General features: G+C 44.4%; 1 long non-coding RNA gene across 1 annotated transcript in view; it reads left to right on the forward strand.

Annotated features, from left to right (window-relative positions):
* Positions 1 to 16,944, forward strand: part of LOC113601117 (uncharacterized) — a 93,903-nt gene that overhangs the window by 11,583 nt on the left and 65,376 nt on the right. The window contains exon 2 of the long non-coding RNA XR_008296502.1: positions 11,808 to 11,961. This is a non-coding gene — a long non-coding RNA (uncharacterized LOC113601117). The remainder of the gene's footprint in view (positions 1 to 11,807; positions 11,962 to 16,944) is intronic.

A 16,944-nucleotide genomic window follows, 5' to 3' on the forward strand; every position in this document is an offset into this window, starting at 1 on the left:
TAGCAGACATGGAATCTTCTTTCTATTGTAGAAATCAATTTTAGCAACATTCATAAAAACAAAAGGATGCCAAGATATGAACATTAAAGACTGTTACGTCTTTTGATAACATTCAGGAGTATATACACCATAACATTTTAAATAATCGTAGGTAACCTTATGCTCAGCCCTGAAAAGAAGGAAATTCTTTATCCAAAGAAAAGCTATTTCTAGATATTTTTATAAGTTACCTATCATAACCACTGGCTTTTCTTAATATTAATTGGAAACCAGACTGGAGAAGATATTCACAGCATGTGAGGAAACAGGAACGTGCACTCATCCCTGGGCATTGCGAATTTACCATCACCTCTTGGACGGGAAACTGACAAACTGGAGGAAAGTTGAAGGCGTCAGCAAGTTCACTTCTACGTGTCTTGTTCTAAAATGTGCAAGACGGCGTGTGAAATGATCATCATTGCAGCCCTGTGCAGAGCAGTAAAGAGTAGAAACAACTTTCACATCCTTTCTTGGTGTGATGAATAAAGAAACGGAGGTCTAATCATAGGATGAGATAGTACACAATGTGTGTAGACCTAGATCCACGTATAACTATACGGATAAAGTGGGAAAATATTATTGAGTCTAAAAGCAAGCTACAGGGGTGCCTGCGTGGCTCAGTTGTTTAGCGTCAGACTCGATTTCAGCTCAGGTCGTGATCTCGTGGTTTCACGGGTTCAAGCCCCGTGTCGGGCCCTGCACTGACAGTGTGGAGTTTGCTTGAGATTCTCTCTCTCCCCCTCTCTCTGCCCCTCCTCTGCTCATGCTGTCTCTGTCTCTCTCAAAAATAAATACATAGACTTAAAACAAAATTAAAAGCAAGCTACAAAGCTACTGAACAGCACAAAAACCTTTATAAAAAATTTAAGACACAGAAGCAAAGGCAGATATATTTTGTATATTCATCCTTACACAGGTAAGTCACAAAAACAAGAATGGGAATAACACACACAACTATTAGATTAGAAGCCACCTTCGTGGAGAAGGATGAGTAAGAGAGAGGACGAAGGACATTGTTTAATTTAAAATATTTAACTTAATCTCTTCAAACTAGAAATATTTGAAGCAAATATGCAAAATAATAGTATTTGTTTAATGTCTATGGGAGGTCAGTAGGTGTGTGTTACATTTTGTGGCACCTGCCTACAGGTTTGAAATATTGACAATTAAATGATTAAAAATGTTACTAATTGAATATGACTTCAACTTGAATGTACTAAAATATACTGCCTTGCCTCTTTTCTTCAGCTTCCCCACTATACTTGTTTTTCCCCAAAGTAAATCCTGAGCAAATCTCATTTTATATGATTTATATAAGTGAAGTCTTTGCTGCCATTGAGTGAGTGCATTGAGGTGGGTTCCATCTTCTGGGACTCCCTTAGAAAGCTCCAGATCTGTCCGTATATGTCAAGTACGAAGGGAGTTCCAAAGTGCTAAGTCAAGTGACATGTCTGCAGATCCTAGGTGGGAAACATCTGTCTGAGGAAAGGTCCTTTAGCGGTGTGTCAGAAAGGGATGCGGGTGAGGACATGTGTGTAAGGTGAAGGGGCTTGACCTCAGGGTTCTGCACGACGTATGGGGTCAGGGGTCAAGCCGATGTAGGTACAGTGCACCCCAGTCCAGGTTGGAGACATTGGGGAGCCTCTTCATCAGCCTCTTGTTCTGCAGAGTCTGGTACCCAGATCTGCAAACAGCCCTGCACTGGGATGAGGGAACATCACTTCCATCAAGGATGGCCTGGAGGAAGAGTGCACTCACAAAACACGGAGAGAACTCTCTCAGGACTGAAAGATGAGAGGTGTTTATGGGGGTAAGAGAGCTGCAGTTGATAGAGGGTATATATATTTTTGAGCAAACTCTGTCCACTGCTCCCAACCCTGCCACCAACCTCGCAGTCTCCTTCTTGTCTGTCAGGAAGCACAGAAATGCGCTGGCATGCCATGGTTCTAGCAGTTTCATGGTGGAGGCTCAAAGAGGAATCCTGAGTTCTGATGGAGGTGGGCTGGGTCAGTTGACATTTCTTGGGTTGATAGCCCAAAGCAATACCAGCCATTACCTCGGGAGAGGAAACACCTTTAAGTCGGTGTGCGCAATGTCACGAGTGTATGCGATGTCCAGAAGTACCGGTTCTGCCTTTGTTGTGATTTCATAAGGCCGGAAGTGGGTACCCCACAACAAAAAGGGAGATGGACGTAGGTGTGGAAAATGGCCGAGAGGTCGCGTTTTCTCAAAACACGTTTGGCGTGGAAAAGACACACCCCTGCATTTGCTTGCCTTACGTGTTTATGAAACAGTAAGAAGGACTGAATTTGGGAAATGCTTCAGGATAGGTCACCCCTTCCTAGTATATGTTTTCTTCGGCTTTTTTCCACGGTACGGTTTTTCATTTTCTCTATGCCCAGGTGGCTGTTGAGTTTTTTGCAGACCTGCGTAAACTGTTCGTGATATCTCTCCTTTAAAGCTGAGGCCTTGGTGTCCTCTTTCAGCCACATATCAAAAGGTAAACAAGTAGAGAAACTTCTCCTTTGAAAATTCGACATGAGTCTGTTACTGGTTAAATTTCCCTTGCAGAAATCAAACAGGGTTTCCTGTTGCGTGTTTACCAAACTCTCTTTCCCCATAAAATACAGAATACAGTGCCGCAATTTTCCCATTTGTTAATTTTCCCCAGTGAACTCATGCCTTCCCTTTAAATATCTTCTTTCTTGTAGTCTACCTCGTTTAGCGGTAAATGCAGAGGATTACAAGCATTCTTGTTAGATATAAAACATTCCAGGAAATTTAATTTCTTTAGTCATGGATTTTCGTCGTAATGATACTTCGCATTTGTATAACATCTCTGCTCTGAGAAATTCAAACCCCTTATTCATTATCTGGAGACAAGCATTATTATTGTAATTTTGCATCCTGTGTAACTGAGTCACCGGAAATGAACCAGAAATAAATCATACCTGGAGTGTAACTTGCAAAAGAATGTGACAGCAAGGAGAGACGATTGGAAACCTTCACAGCAGACCACAATTCTGCTGGCTCACCCTTTAGGGAGGAGGGGACTTGATTTGGTCTGGGGTGAGAGTAGACCACAGGGGGATGGTGGGCGGGGTGGGGGGCAGAGACACTGAGGAATGCTTACGGTCAGTGCTGTCACAAATGCTGGATAATGCTACCTAAAAGCTTCCTCTCCCTGACCTTTCTACGATGCACCCCAGCCTGTCCGGGCAGCACAGGGCCACCCTTTCCTGGGCCTGGAAGCCTGGCTGGGCGCTGAGCCAGGGTACAGATCCTTCTCTGGGCCTGGCTCCTGGGCCATGAGAACCAGTGTGGTCCTGATCTAGCTGGATTGCTCATGGCCCTTTGTGCCTGACAGGTCTTCTGTCAACATGCCCAGAATCTCTAGGGGTTGGAGCCTTCACCCGCAGTGGTTTTCCTCCGATCAAACCAGTTTCCCAAAATAGATGTGATGTTTTTGACAAAAAGGAGCTAAGAAGAAGCCGTGAGGGGCAGGGTGGTCCCTTTCTTCCCCCTTGTGAAGTTGACGTGGGCCCTGAGTTTCTTAGTCTCCTGGAGGCTCCTTTCCCACTGAGGGCTTAGTGCAGGGCTCTTTGCTACATTTTACCCCACTTACCAGGCCCAGCAATACTTGGGGTCCCCTGGATAAATACGGAATGGGTAGGAGCTGCGAAGGAGGGAGGGTCAAATGAGTCTCCTCCTCCCAACCTGGAGAGCACATCTCCCATCCCCCACTGCGGTCGGTGGAGGCTCCATATTCTGGCAGTTTCCAGTTGCTTACATTTGTATTCCGCATTTCAATGTAGAAATCGAGGAACGGGTTCCGTTACAGCGAGGAATGCACACTAACCAACTCTTGAAATCGAAATCATCATCACAAGCAGAGAGAATGCTATCTGACCAGTAAATTATATAATTGAGGGAGTGCATGAACGAACTGGAAAGGCCAGACACTGGAGTAAGCTCCTTCATAAAAAAAAAAAAAAAAAAAAAAAAAAAGGAAAGCCAAATGGGGGAGCCCGGGGGGCTCAGTCAGTTGAGCATCCCACTTCTGCCCAGGTCATGGTCTCGTGGTTCCTGAGTTCAAGCCCCCCCGTCCAGCTCTGTGCTGACAGCTCGGAGCCTAGAGCCTGCTTTGGGTTCTGTGTCTCCCTCTCTCTCTGCCCCTCCCCCGCTCATGCTCTGTCTCCTTCTCTCTCAAAAATGAACATTAAAAATAATACTAAAAAAAAAAAAGCAAAAGGTAACCTCCTTGGCACACTCACAAAGGGACTATTGCCACGATGCCATAGTGGATTCATGTACCATGAATTTAGAGCAAGTTACTGGAATTTTGAGGGGCTTTCTAATTTGGCATCCTGGCGTTTTATACAATTAGCAGCAGCATTGGCTGGGGAGGCTTTGACAAAGAAGGCAAGCAAAACAGAACCAGGAAAAGAAGAACCCGCAAATGTGTTGCCTTTTTTTTTTTTTTTTAATTTTATTTTGGGTGTCTATCGAACATAGTACAAGAAACTCTCATGAGAACTTCAGGAAAGGAAACATACCATGTCTGTCACTAAAAGGGAAAAAATGTCATTGGGCCAGTGAGCATTGATTAGAACAATAAGAACTTCCTGGTGCCAAGAGTCAGAACAAATGTGTGAAAGGGGACCAAGGGACATTACCATACTGCGCCTTTCACAGGAAAATGCTAAATAAACCAAGGGATTCATGTCAATATTTGTGTAAGGAACCACGGCTCTGTCCAAGTCTAAGGCACGCTACAAAAAAAAAAAAAAAAAATTCTTGAGAAACTTTGTACAGTATTCCAAATAACAACAAAAATAATACACTTGGAGTTGGGGGTGGCCATTCTCATGGTAATGAAATGTGTTTCAACACTGATCCCTTATTGTGGGCTTTGGGGCGACAAGTCTCTGGGGCTCTAGTCAAAGGGAGGCAGGGCCCTGGCCCCACATTGTGTCCCCCTGTGCCTTTGTGTGTGTCAGCTGGGAGATTCTCAGGTCCTCAATGGACGGGCAGGGCACACTAAATTAGGAAAGATTGCAACTTCATTTACCCACAACACAGTTTATAAACAGCAAGTTCTTACTTGCTGCACATTTTATTTGTTAGGGTCACTGCTAGCAAAAGTCGAGCACACGGACCCACAGATAGGGCAGCTGGGCCTACAGTTGACCCAGTGGGAAGAACATTGCAAACATCATTGAAATGAAATCGGACGGTGCCCGCTATCAAGGAACACAGACCCCCACGTGTGTGCCCTGAACCCCCTTTTGGGGAAGTTGCTTGTATCTTTTCAGTCTTGCTGAGAGGCCCCTCCTCGCCACTACTATCCTCCTTTAAAAATCGGCGTTTGGGTTTGGAAGGAAAATTCAATTATCCACATCTTTGGTGTCAGGTTTTGAGAGGGAATCCCAGGTTTTGGGAATCCAAAAAGGAAAGGAGAGAAATCCAAGGGAAAGAAACAACAACAACAAAAAAGCTTTCTCCTTTCTCTTTAGCAATAACAGAGAGAGAGAGAGAGAGAGAGAGAGAGAGAGAGAGAGAGAGGAGGGAATAAGATTCTTCTATTTTAACACTTTAGTGTATAATGGCATATGAATAATATCATTTTTCTGCCATTTATTCAGATGTGAAGGAACTCAGTGAATAATAATAGCTCCTGTCAAAGGTATTTATATTTAAAAGGTCTTTATGTAAAAAAAAAATTTTTTTTTTTTGTCAGGGCTGATTTGTCTCCAAGAGAATCCCACCATCTCCTAGCAACCAACCTGACTGTCTTTTTGAATAGATGCTGCATTTACAGTGGGTGCATAACCTTTATGGGGAGGCATTTGCAAATTTAGCAGTCGGGACTCATATGCATTCAAAGCAAGTTGTTAAACTGATCCCAGAGCCAGACTGGTGATAGAAGTCTCAGGGGGTGCCTCTCTCTCTCTCTCTCTCTCTCTCTCTCTCAGCAAAACCACACACACATGATGTATACAACATCCCCTTCCTCCACTGCCTGGAGCTCCCGTGTACTGAAAATGGAAAACGGCCCCTTCAATAGCCTGTCCACAGAACTTTTATATATTTAAGAAGAAGAAAAACAAGGAAATACAAAGGTTTTGCTTTGCAAATTACCCCACTAATGGAAAGATTATCACTCAAGAAAGAAGACGTCCAGCAGGAGCTCATTTATTAAAAAAATTTGTTTTTGAGAAAGAGTGATGGAAACCTTTGGAATTCAATCATCTCTTTTGCTACTGGGTTTTGATTATTTATAATATATTAATGTCATTTTCATTCCTTCTGAATCTTACAGTGGGGACTTACTGACTATTCGAAAAACATTGGCTAAGGCTCCTAATCTCTCTCTGAGATAAATATTGTAATAACCAAATTATACATGACTCATCTGAGACACAAAAATTCATAGAATGAGAGGAGATAGGAACAGAAAAGGTTTCCTGTGACTTCCAGGTCTAAGAGGTGTGGAACAGCAGAAAAGATATTATCACTTCAATGAAAGGCAATATTTGTTTCATGTAAATATTGCACCCTCTGAGGATGATGGCTTTAAAAGACCATTTCCCTAACTGAAAATTCTTTTAAAATGCATTGGCCAGAACCAAAAAGCACAAAGCTCTCTATCGCTGGTGGAGGCTTTGGAAAGGAGCAAGCCCACACTCCCGTGTCCTCGCTCCGCCCAGGGCCAAAGACTTCAGACGAGGCTGTGACATTCCCCATCCCATCATCACGACCTCCTCTTTCCTCTTCGCGCACTTTCTCCTCCTGTCTTTTCAGGTTTCTGGCTCTCTTCAGCAGCCAGGCTGGAAACACTCAGATGACCGGACAGGATTCTTGTTTTATACTGAATTGTTTTATCGTGGTTTCTGTTTATTCGCCTTCCACGTAGCTGTGCGTTTTAAGTCTTCTCTTTCTTTGCTCTGAAAGAACCTTGTTCCCTTTATTAAAAGATTTTCAGGAATCTATCACAACAGCCCTTGGAATTTCTGGCGTGCATCGCAGCTCCAAAGGGGCTTTGTCTTTGTCTCATTGATCTTCACATGACATTGGAGAGGTATAGGTTATATTTTATTGCCGCCACCATTTTTATACCTAAGGAAACTGTGCTTTGGAGGGTTGACCTTACTCAAGCTCGTGAAACTAGTAGCAGATGGTGTACCAGATTATAGGACGACCCTGTAGAAGTTGTTTGCTCTTGCCCCTAGATCAAAATACTTTGCAAAGAGAGGTTGGAAAGAAAGGTACTTCTGGAGGCGGACATTAGGTGAAAAGTTGGACAGGATGTGAAGAGATAGGAACCTTCTCGCGCACTGTTGGTGGGAATGCAACCCGGTGCAGCCGCTGTGGAGAACAGGATGGAGTTTCCTCAAAAAGTTAAAAATACAGCTACCCTGTGGTCCAGTAACGGCACTACTCAGCATTTACCCCCAAAATGCAAAGACACTAATTTGAAGAGAGACGGGCCCCCCTGTGTTTATCGCAGTATTACTTACAGGACCCAAATTATGGAAGCGGCCAATTTATATATAATGGAATATTACTCAGCCACAAAAAGGAATGAAATCTTGCCATTTGCAACAACATGGATGGAGCTAGAGAGCATAATGCTAAGTGAAATAAGCCAGCCAGAGAAAGACAAATACCATATGATCTCACGTATACGTGGAATTTAAGAAACCAAGCAAACGAGCAAAGGGGAGTGGGGAGGGCGGTGGTGGGGAAGGAGAGAGAGACAAACCAGGAAACAGACTTTTAACTATAGAGAACACACTGATGGGTCATCAGAGGGGAGGGTGGTGGGGGGATGGGGGATGGGGGAAGTAGGTGATGGGGATTAAGGAGGACACTTGCCGTGACGAGCACAGAGAAATGTATAGAACTGGTGAATCACTATATTGTACAAGTGAAACCATTATAATACTGCATGTGAACTGTTCTGGAGTTCAGAAAAAAGACAAAAGTACATGGTATATCGTTGGCCTGGGTTTGTCAAGGAACCCTGATCTAGTCCTTTGGAAGTCACTGAGAAGGCAGGGAGGAAGGACAAATCAAATGTCCCCCTTCTAGATGCTGCTTATGTGGGGACACTGATTGAGGACCCCCTCGGGGTGGAGGAGGCTAGGAGGTCCTGGGATCTGTCCCCCTGTACCTAGACCAGCCTTCTCAGCATGACCTGTAGGCTCAGAAGTGCACCATTAACCTCACTCCGGACCAGCTACGCCAGAAGCTCTGGGGACTGTTGCCCAGACATCTGTTTTCACAAGCCCTCCGGCCCACTCTTGTGCTCAAGTTTGAGCACTCCCTGCTCTCAACTCCTGCCCCCTATTACATCTGACTAGGAGGGCACCCTCATTCGCACCGTCTGAAATCTTAACCTTAAAAAAGACTCTCCCTGTCCTTAGCTCTGAGACCACCCCGCCCCATGAGTACGTAGCTGCTCTTCGGGAGAATATGGTTTTGCTCATACTTCAGACTGATGATCTCCTCTTCACTAACTTCCTAAAATGCATTTGTTTTACTCCCAAAGTCTTTTTCTCGCCAATGTGAAATTTCTAACCATGTGTCGAAATGTAACCAGTTTCCAGGTTGCTGCAAGGTGCTTCGTTTACCTTGTCAGAATAGAGGGGGAAAGAGAAAGGAGAACGGTTCTGGAATAAAAAAGAGTTACATAGGGGCGCCTGGGTGGCTCAGTCGGTTAAGCATCCGACTTCAGCTCAGGTCACGATCTCACAGTCCGTGAGTTCGAGCCCCGCGTCGGGCTCTGGGCCGATGGCTCAGAGCCTGGAGCCTGCTTCCAATTCTGTGTCTCCCTCTCTCTCTGCCCCTCCCCCGTTCATGCTCTGTCTCTGTCTCAAAAATAAATAAACGTTAAAAAAAAATAAAAAAAAAAGAATTACATAAAACGAATCAGAAAAGAATAAAAAAGAATTACATAAAATAAATTAGAAAGGAAAATGTTTTGAAATGTGTGTGAGATGGCGATATTGACTCGTTCTGGGAGTGTCTCTGCAGAGCTGACACAGGACACAAATAGATGGCCTGTATGAGGCTATCATAACCGCAGAGCTGACTCCAGCTGCCTTCCGGTAAATATGAGACCGTGGATCAATTCAGTTAAGAATCTAGTTGATGCAGAGAGAAAAATAGGATGGGCTGTTTGTGGTTGTTAGGTTAACCTTCCCACTCACTCGCCTAAATGCAAGAGACAATCTCTCTTCATGAACTGTTTTGCAATCCTAGAAAAGATTGAAAAATTATGTCATTGTAAATGACATTATCCGCTGTCCCAGTCATGACAGTGTTTAGAAGGCGTTGTTCCGTACATCCATGCACACACGCTCAGATGAACTGCCCTTTTGAGTAACTGTGTCACACATCTATCTATCACATCAGTTTCCTCCCACTCGAAGGCTTTTCCATGATACATTCGCACAGGGCCAAACCAGACGGGAGAGGTGGGCTAAGGGAGAGCAACTTCACGGATCGTGCGCTCAGCGAAGATTTCCGGAGGAAAGGGTCACTCCAATAACGTTTCTGATTTCCATCCAGACGTCCTCAACTCAGATAAAAAAAAACTGTGGGTGGAGGAGCAAATCTGAATACGGTTTTCCGTGTTAATCAAAAGGCATATAATTGAAGATTGAACTCGGGCTATAGCTTAATGTACTATTTCTGTGTTGTGCGATTTTAATGGCTCCATCTGGAGACAATAAAGCGACAAGACAAATAGTCTGTTGGTGAGTTTCAGGGCCTCTCTCTGATCCCCATTCATTCTCTCTCTCGTCAGGTTACCAATCCCATCCCCCGATTTTCCCCCAATTTACAGAACTTGAACAAATACATTTTTCATTTATACCTAACTGGCAGCCTGACTGAAAATAGCACAGCCACCATTAAGAACTTTTTCTTCAGTAGCTTTTCTTTTGCAGAGAAGAGGGAATAGTAACTCAACTGGGTTAGGAAGACCCAGAACTTAGTTACCTTTTTTTTTTTTAACGTTTATTTATTTATTTTGAGAGAGACAGCACAAGTGGGGAAGAGGCAGAGAGAGAGAGAGGGTAAGAGAGAATCCCAAGCAGGCTCTGTACTCTTGGTGCAGAGCCCAACGGGGGGCTTGAACCCACGAACCGTGAGATCGTGACCTGAACCGAAACCAAGAGTCACATGCTCAACCGCCTGAGCCACCCAGGCGCCCCAGAACTTTGTTACCTTTAAATGATACTTTTAATTTACTCCTTCTCAGGGTCATGTCAACTTTATTTTTAGTTTGCAGACAAGTATCTTTCTTTAGCTTCCTCTTGACCTCACTGCTGTCTTTTGGTTTCTTAAAATGCAGGCAGTTTTCTGGGTATTTCATGAAGGAAAGTTATATCCTGATTTTCAAATGTTCTGATACTTTAAAAAAAGAAGAAAGAATTCAAAGTACTTAAGTGGAATGCATTCATTGTGGTATTTGATCTGATTACTTATCATCATCAAGACTATTTATAGTTTTTACTTTTCTTCATTAATGTGCTTCCCGGCAATGCAAAATTGCTAAATTCATGGTTTCAGTTCCTCAGAAGATGATTCTGGATAGGAAGAAAACTATTCTGGAATGAATTAGAATGAAAATGAGATGCTTCAACAATCCAAAGGCCGCATCAAGGGTCTCTGCCATCCTGTCATTGTGAAGTTGTTAAGTCGAACAGTCTGGAAAAGAAATAAAAAAAAAAAAAAAAACAAAACGGTGTTCTGACAGCTGGACAGAACCCTCCTTCACCATCCAACAACACCTGTGGTTTTCTAGTCCACCTCGTAGAATTCTCGGGAAGGAATCTCTGCAGCTTCTTTGTTCTCCTAATTGTCTTCCTTAGTAGATTCCTAGAAGCGGGATACAGATGTCACGGTGCCTATCAGGATTTATCATTTTTCTAACGTAACGGAAGCTGATTCCTGTGTTATTTCTTTGTGGGTGCAGAGTAATCAAGGGCCAGAATTGGTGCTACTGTAAGGATTACTTACAGGCACCTTGCCCCACACTGTCTTCCTGAGCTCAGTCAATAACTCAGTAGGATCATTTGAGAAACATTCTGGATGCTTTCTTCTCCCTCCCTATGCACTCCTAAACCACCCCCGAGTCCTCTGTACTTTTCTGGGCAGCTTTCCAATCTTTCCCCCTCATTCCCCTCCCCATTCTCAATGCCCTTAGCAAAAGCCATTTCAGTTCTACCTCCTTCTTGATCTCCATGGACCGGCCTGTCTTCTCGTCCTAAAACTCATCATCGGCTTCCCTTTGGATGAACTCCAGGTCCCGGAACAGGTGTAAATGGCCCTCTACGTGTTGTTCTGACCTCATCTCTACCTACAAAACAGGACTTTGCGCCTCCCGTGGCGTCCTAGCCTCTCCTTCCACCATAACAACCGGTCCTTGTTTTGTCCCTGCTCACTTACCTGCAGCCTGTCCAGATGCGGTCAGACACACCATGTCTTATTTGATAGTGTGTTCTCAGTACTTGTCATCCCATCCATAGTAAATACCCCCAACCCATCTAATGATTGGTAGAAAGGAACGGTCATTTTAGGCTGAGAGTGACGATGGATGGCTTCAAGAATGGTCTAGGACCTCATGCATGATACGTTTCAGCATCGTCGACTAGGCTTAAATGATACTTGTTTGGATTAGTCTGATGTTTTTCCTTCGTTCCCTGATGTAACTGGTATTCTACTCTTCTCTCGTCGCTACTCATCCCGTGGGACAGCAGGCAGCGAAGATGCTGGCTGGGCATTATTCCTGCCTCCTGAAGACAAGTCACACAAGAACGTCTTCCACACCGGAGTGAAGCATTGCTAAAGCATGAGGAAAACGGAGCTCTGCATCTCCCGCGACTAAAGCTAGGACCTCCTTTGTCTTTTGTAAGTTTATTTATTTATTTGGAGGGTAGGGAGGGGCAGAGAGAGAGGAAGAGAGGGGATCCCAAACACGCTCCACACTATCAGCGCAGGGCCCGATGTGGGGGTCAAACCCAGGAACTGCGAGATCATGACCTGAACTGAAATCAAGAGTTGGACGGACGCCCAACTGACTTAGCCACCCAGGAGCCCTGCTAGAATCTTCTTTGAATTCATAATTTATGTGACTCAATAATGTTCCTTAAGTTGTACAGTACCTATCCCATACCTGGAGGTGGTGGGATGCTGGGGGTCGGTGAGGGTTTTCCGGTGGAAGTAATGGCGAGGCTGAACTGTGGAGGAGGAGGAGTAGGGTTCGATCTACGTAGTGATCGGGCGTGGGTCAGAGAGCTGGCGTCCTAGGCAGGTGGAATGTTATGTGGGATGGACGGTATAAGGGAAGATGTGCTCTAGAAACCAGAGGAAGTTCGTGTACAGAGTTAACAGTGACAGACGAGGACAGAGAAAACAGATGTTAGGTTACACAGGGCCGTACAAGCCACTTTAAAGAGTTTTACATGGTGTATTTGAATGACAAGGAGCGGCTGAGGGATTTTAAGCAGCAGAGGGAAAAGCCACACTTGTGTCGTAGAAAGATAATTCTGGAAAGCAGAATAGAAATGGGCAAGAAGGGAGGTTGGAAGAGCAATTAGGACACTTGTAGAATTCTGGAGAGAAGGTAGTGAGCATAAGCCCACGACTGGGTGGAGGCGAGAGTCACTTAGCAAACAGAATAGATGCGACTTGTTGATTAGTTTGTAGGCAGATGGGAAGGAATAGCAAAGAATCAAGGTACTGCCCTGGTTCCCAGCAAGGGCAGCTGAGTCGATACTTACATCCCTCACTGAGCTGTAACAAGTTCCAGACCTTGTTGATGGTAAGTGCAGGTAGGCTCTCCCAGGAGAGATGTCCATTGGGCAGTTGGCTCTATAGTTTTGAAGTTTGGGAGATTCACATGAGATAGCCATTGGCAGAGAGAGAGAGTTATGAAAATTCTTGGAATGAATGGGACCAGCCAGTGTGAGTCTTAGGGTGAGAAGGGAAAACACGTTAGGACATTTACTGGGGAGATTTTAATATTCAAAGAGCTGGCTGAAGCACACCCAGAAGGAACAGTTAGAGAGGCAGGAAGAAAGCAGTTGATGGCGGGGCAAGAAAACCTTGAGAAGAGAGAGTGGCCAGCCACATCAGAGCACAGCAATGGTGGCAAAGGGCAAACCAGATTTTTGTGACCATCATCTCAGCAAAGAGATCAGGTCAAAGGCAGATTTTAGGAGACTGAGGACTACGTGGAAGGCGATGAAGATGACTAGACAAATATAGACCATGTTTCCAGAAAGTTTGTGTATGAGAAAAAGGAATTCGCTAGGGAAGGCGACGGTTTTGAGGCTAGGTCTTCTTAATTTTCTCTCTTTCTTTGCGTTTCTTAAAACGACCTGGCATGGACCCAGAAGAACAGTGGGGTTTGAAGGAACAGAGTAACATGCTGATGACACTGGGGAGAGGGCAGGGCCGTGTGGGGAGGGGTCACCCTGGCAATGAGATTCAGCTTTGGTGTGGCACCAAGAGGGGTCGTCCAGACGAAGCGGTGCCTTCTCATGATTAGCTTTTCGCAGAGATGACCAAAGGTGCCTAGCAGGAATTCTGGCGAAGGGAATGGCCATTAGTAAGTGGCTGAATGAGGCGAGGTCTTGGAGACACAGAGAGGACCAAAGTCTGCAGGGTTGGAGGACAAGGGACTCTTAGAAGTGGGAGCCATCTTGTCCAGCCATGTTCTCTGTGAAGGAGGAGGGGGGGTCATCTACTGAGAGAATGGGTCCCCTGGTGACCGGGGAAGGGAGGCGCCATGTTCTCGCGGTGCTGGTGTTCACAGCCGACACAAGACCACACTACCACGCAGACAGACCCTCACACGCTTTTCTCATGAAAATGGCGTGTGGGCAGGAAGGGACGTCGTCTCTGGAATGAAGCGTGTGTGAAATGTTTGCTGAGCCTCTTCAGGGGGGTTGGTCAGACCGCCACACACTCAGGACTGTTTCTCTTTGCCTCTTATCTCTGCGTCACAAGCCTGAAGGCTCCCAGGGCAGCGGCCCCTGGTTCTGAGGGCGCACTCGCTTCCTGTTTACCACCACGGGACACGACTATTTTCCGAGCCATTCTAATGAGATACAATGCGTCTTGGGAAAACACGAGGAAACTGGGGATTTAAAAACAAGAAGGTCGGGTGACACGAGAACTCTCTCGGTGATGGATTCTGAGAAAGTGAGAACGCTAGCAGTGAGTTCACCAAAGGGCCCAGGAACCGGGAGGGAAGTCCTCAGAAGGACCCCTTGGCATGGGGCGGCCCGTGTGTAGGGCATCCAGAGCTTTGCAGCCCCACATCCTCACCCATCTCCTTGCTTCAAGTTACGACTGGTCTATTTTTTTTTCACGATGATGGCAAATGTGTGGGCAGACAATCTCCAATCAAGCTTCCGACCCCTCATTAATTTGTAATAGAGTCGATCGTGGTCACTAAATATAAAACAATTTACCTGCACTTAGAAAGGAATCAGCTCAGTACGCTGGGTGACCACAGGGCATTTGTCTATTCCACTTCCCCCAGGCTGTCTTTTCTTCCAAAGCCTTCCCACTGGCACGCATACAGAGAGGACCACAAACAAAGCTCCCAGCGCCCCCAAGCAGCCCCAAGCTGTCCACGGAGGTTGGTCTAGTATTAGCTGTTTGCTTTCATCCATGGCCCATTTTACTCCTCCCCGCCCTCTGCATGAGACACCGAAGGAACAACCTTATTCACGGCCCTCAAGCTACTGCTGTCTCAGGAACAATATATTCTTAAGCACTACATGCATCCGAGATTTGTCTCGATGTGGTCCGTTTATTTTAATTTGGGACTGTCAGTGGGAAAAAAAAAGTAATTAAGCTCGTGACTGGCACAGCAAACGATTTCAGTCCTGACGTTACGGCCTTATCCCGACTCGTTTCACTATATTTCTTCCACCTGTCAGATCAAAGTCTCAACTCCTAAAACTCAGCCATGCTTTCCTTAATTACTTCACACGATGAATTTGCAAAGGATAGTTCTATGTGATTTATGTCATTTTTAGCTTTGGTCAGTTTTTGCGGGGGGCGCTCTCTTCACTGAGAAAGCGTGTTTTAAAAGTTGCATTACAGTGTTTTGTGCTTAGAAAAGCGTTACACATAAAGGTTTTCAATAATATGTTGCCTCTTAACTAGAATGTGGCAGAAACCTGTTATTCCGTTTGGAGATCACATTTGAAGATCATAGATTTCCTCGTTGCTCTCCGCAGATTCTCTGAGCCGTGCCCCACTTTTCCTCCTATGCCTCAGTTTCTCTCCTGTGCCTGAATAATTCACACATGGTGTCTACAGCATCACTTCCAGGCTTCTCTTCCCTCCTTCTTGCCTCCTGTTTCCTGTCGAGATAAGTGAGTGTAAATTTATTTGACATTATTAAATTTGTTTTCTCCAAAATTAAAGTTGGGGGTTGACTTAGACAATTTGCAGTCATTGTTTAAAGGCATTTTTGTTTTTTTCTTCTACCTTCCTCATCCTTTCCTGTTTACTTTTCTTCCTTTAAAAAAAATTTTTTTATTATGTTTGTTTATTTTTGAGAGACAGAGTGAGACAGAGCATGAGTGGGGGAGGGGCAGAGAGAGGGGGAGACAGAGAATCCGAAGCAGCTCCAGGCTCCGAGCCGTCAGCATGGAGCCCGACACGGGCCTCGAACCCATGAACCGTGAGATCATGACCTGGGCCGAAGTCGGACACTTAACCAACTGAGCCACCCAGACGTCCCCATCTTTTTTCTTTTCTTTTTTTATTTTTTTATACAATGATTGGATGGAATGCCTCTCAGAAAAAGCTCACCAGAATTTGCTGTGTATGCTTTTGAATACAAGGTACAAAATGGCCCCTCCCTACTTCCACAGCCCAGATCCTTCACTGAAACTGGAAAAACCATCTGTCTGTCACCTCAATCCTTGCTCTGGGAATGTGGTTTCAGGTTGGGGCTGACAGACTCTTGGCCCCTGTGCTCTGAAAATATTTACTTAGTAGGGTCTCTGCTTCTGTCCCAAGGAATCTGGGGTCTTGATTTTCAAAGAGCTGAGGGGGTTTCATGGAGGAGGCAGCCGCCTCAGAGACTGGTGATTTGGCAAAGTAGGAATGGAAAAAAACCCTGAAAGTAAAGATCTTTCAAGAGATTGTCAACTGCTAGCCAAGCAGATTCAGAACACATTTACAACAACTCACTAAGGTACAAATTTATAAATGGAATAAACCAAGGAACTTGGGTCTCAAAATAAATATGTCAGCACACGTAGTCTTGCATTCATTAAAAAAAATCCCACAACTGTGATATAAAGATCATAAATATTAATATTCTCCCTTTTTATTCAAAATTATAGTCATGAAAGAATTGTCCATATGGCCAAAAGAGAATAATGTTGCCAAAAATCTTTAATAAAATCTTCTTTATTATGAAAGGGATACAAACCATATTATAGCTTATACAGAAAATAGATGGAAATAATCAACTATAATTGCACCTGCCTTATAAAACTACTCTGTTTTTCTGAGTGCCTTTCTTTCCAGGTAATTTTACTGAGGTACAATTTAAGTAGGAATGGAATAAAACATTTACATTGTAATCAGAGTTTAAATATGCTTTCGTGCATTATTTAGTTCCTTCTATAACATGCTTTGTATTCTAGTCTGCATATTATTTCTTTAAGTAAATACACTCTAATTTACCTATTTCACTATTTGGGGATATTTTTTCCTGGGTTTTTTTTTTTTAATTTTTTTGTTTTCTTGCATTTTGTTTTTAGTATTATACATAATACTAGAATGAACAACCTGGGGCATGCAAGCATTTTAGATTAGTTTTTTAGGCTAGATTCCCATTAATGCAATTCCTGCAAC

Source organism: Acinonyx jubatus, chromosome A1, assembly GCF_027475565.1.
Source record: "Acinonyx jubatus isolate Ajub_Pintada_27869175 chromosome A1, VMU_Ajub_asm_v1.0, whole genome shotgun sequence".
In the NCBI taxonomy this organism is placed as follows: Eukaryota; Metazoa; Chordata; class Mammalia; order Carnivora; family Felidae; genus Acinonyx; species Acinonyx jubatus.